Source organism: Marmota marmota, unplaced genomic scaffold, assembly GCF_001458135.2.
Source record: "Marmota marmota marmota unplaced genomic scaffold, marMar, whole genome shotgun sequence".
Classification (NCBI taxonomy): Eukaryota; Metazoa; Chordata; class Mammalia; order Rodentia; family Sciuridae; genus Marmota; species Marmota marmota.
In genome coordinates, this window is record NW_026000229.1 from 7,296,122 (window position 1) to 7,299,371 (window position 3,250).

Here is a 3,250-nt window from a genome sequence, read left to right on the forward strand (position 1 = left end):
TAACTCAAAGGCTGAAGAGAGCAGGTGGTGTGTGTATGTTTGTATCTGTAAATATCACATCAGTGTTTATAATACACTGGACTCTCTTCATGCAAGGCCTGGTCAGGCCAAACCAGGAGGAATTGTTCCCCTGCTTAAGGCCAAGAATAACATCCTGACCAGCAGGGGACAGAGGTCAGTTCAAGGCAACAGCTCTTGGAAGCTACAGGACATTTAGAACTTTTGAACAACTGAGTTTATTAAAAAAGGAAGGCAAGATGTACTTTGAAGGAAGTATGTGAAACCTGTGTACCTTTTTCTTAGGGCATGGTTTATTTATGAAAAATGAAAAGTTCTCTACCACCCCTATCCTACCTAGGCTGGTGGCCATGTTCCCTTCATCCATGCTGGAGTAGCCAGAACTGGAGTCGGGTAGTGCCATTGCTGTCCCCTCTTGCTTACTCAGACCCCGGCCCTCTTTCTGTTCTTGCAGTGCTCTAATGAGCTTGGCACTGTGACAGAACATTTTTGTCCCATAACCTGAGTGAATCTTCCCAACAATCCTATGAGGTAGTGATGCGTGAACTGAACTATTAAGGGTTCTGAAGTCAAAACTTGTAAGATTGGGGCTGGGGATGTGGCTCAAGTGGTAGCATGCTTGCCTAGCATGTGTGAGGCACTGGGTTCAATTCTCAGCACCATATAAAAATAAAATAAAGATATTGTGTCCACCTAAAACTAAAAAATAAATATTAAAAAAAAACTTGTAAGATTAACTGGCAGGAAAATCATTGCTTTTTAAAGTAATTCTACTGGGAGATGTGGAGGTGGGAAGAGTTCCCCATGAACAGATATAAAACTAATAAGCTTAATGCCCAGCTCTTCCATACAATAGGTGTGGAATTTTTAAACCAAGATTTTGAGGTGGGTGAACATTTTGTTACCATGCAGATTTAAGACACAGCTGGTCAAGAGCCATTTGGAAGCCCAAGAATACCATTTTACAGAGGTTCTAGCTGTTGCCTGCTTACTTTTAATGTTGATGATTCACAGAGCTTCCAGAAATTAAATAACTGGAAGAAAGAATTCATATTTTCTATTCCATTTTATCAATAAAGCTTGATTTAACAAACAAACAAACAAAAAATTCATATTTTCTGCAGATGTAAAAGAGCTGGGAAAAGCTTTCCATTTGTGATTTTGGGCAACAGGATCAACATAAGTGAATGGCAGGTATCTATAGAAGAAGCCCAAGTCAGGTGCAGGGACAGTGGCCACCATGTTTACTTTGTAACAAGTACAGAAGATGCCACCAATGTCAGATCACCTGATTCAGACAGACTAGATCAGTATTCACCGGAAGACCAAGCCAAGCTTGTTGTTGATTGTTAGATTGTTGGTGTGTTCTAACCACCTCACATGTCACAAAGTAAACATTAGTGTGGATAAGAGTTTGTAGCAGTGTGTCATCTAATAATAAACTCAGACTAAATGTTTATTACTGCTTCATTAATTGGTGAGAGAAGGGACACATCTATCCTCTTTGGAGGGATCTGTTTACTCAATAATGGCACCTTACATTCATAAATTGTAGCAGTTATCTAATAATGTTTCTTTAAATATGTAAGTTAGAGCTAATAAATGGGACGATCACAGTTTAATATAGTTAAAACAAAAAACTTGACTGTTCTAGAAGTTATACTTGGATTGTTTTCCTCCTCTCCCCACCAGAAAATGGAGAACTACTTTTATATTTATGTATTTTTATGTAATTAGTACTCTGTTGTTGATTTGAGAAAATGAATTCCTAAAGTAATAATATTAAATATTAAAGCTTAAAATCCAGCTGTGTGTAGGAGTGCACACCTGTAATCCCAGTGAATCAGGAGGCTGAGGAAGGAGGATTACAAATTCGAGACTGGCTTTAGCAATTTAGTGATACCCTAAGCAATTTAGCAACACCCTGTCTCAAAATAAAAAGGGCTAGAGATGTGGTTCAGTGGTAATCTATCCCAGGGTTCAATCTTCAGTATCCAAAAAAAGAAAAAGAAAAAAAGAAAAATAATGCATGCCTGTAATCCTAGCAACTCGAGAGACTGAGTCAGGAGGATCAGGAGTTTGAGGGCAGCCTCAGCAACTTAGTGAGGCCCTAAGCAGCTTAGGGAGGTCTTGTCTGAAAATGAAAAATAAAAGGGATGGAGATGTAGCTCAGTGGTTAAAAAAAAACAAAACATAACCCTCTCCATTCAATCCCTTGTACCCTTCCCCCCAAGAAAAAGAACGAAAAAAAAAAATCTAATACCAAAACCCCCCCAGTAATTATCTTAACAGTTGGGTATATGATGAGCTCATCTCACCTCCTGGTCATTTAGGTGTTCTGCTTCAACCTGTATACTGATTTATCCCTCCCTTCCTTTCTTCCAGTGAAAAGGATTGACTTTAAGGTCTTGCACATGCTAGGCAAGCACTCTACCATTGAGCCATACCCCAACTTAATTTGTCAATTATTTTTATTAAAGATATTGTATACTTAGCTAAGCAGTGGGGAAAGTATGTTTTATTATTCTGGTACTTTATCCTACAAGCAACATCAGATAAGCCCAGTAGAGGACTGGGTTTAAAAGATAATATGTTTATTTGCTATGCACAGTGGTACATTACTGTAATCCCTGGTCCTTGGGAGACTGAGGCAGAAGTTTTTAGGCCAGTGTTGGCAATTTAGTGAGATCCTGTCTCAGATTATAGCTCAGTGGGAGAGTACTCTGGGGTTCAGACCCATTATAGCCCCAAACATAAAACCCTTTACAAAGTCTTCTGGGAAGCTTTCTGAGGAGTTTTTTTTCCCCTTGGGGTGGGGGTGGCGTGGGGGTGGTTTACCAAGGATTGAACCCAGGGGTATTTAACCACTGAATCACATCCCCAGCCCTTTTTATTTTTTATTTTTAGACAAAGTCTCACTAAGTTGCTTAGGGCTTCACTAAATTGCTGAGGCTGGCCTTAAACTTTTGATCCTCTGATGAGTTTTGTTACTGGGATCTTTCTGTGCCCACTTCTTTTCCCTTTGGTCTTTCCTCATTCTAATGCTGGGCACTCATCCACGGAGGCATCTTAGATGTTTTCTTGGACAAGATCTAAGTTTGCCCTGTTGTCTTCTCTGGGACTCGTTTCTTTCGTCTGACTTCAACTGACTCTGAGCCAAAATGATCTTCTGAAAGCTTTGCTTCATGACCTTTATTTCTTGACTATTTTCATGTACTTTGCCTGATTGTCT

General features: G+C 39.5%; 1 pseudogene; it reads left to right on the forward strand.

Annotated features, from left to right (window-relative positions):
- Positions 1-755: 755 nt before the first annotated feature.
- Positions 756-1,946, forward strand: LOC125613331 (annotated as a pseudogene).
- Positions 1,947-3,250: the final 1,304 nt, after the last annotated feature.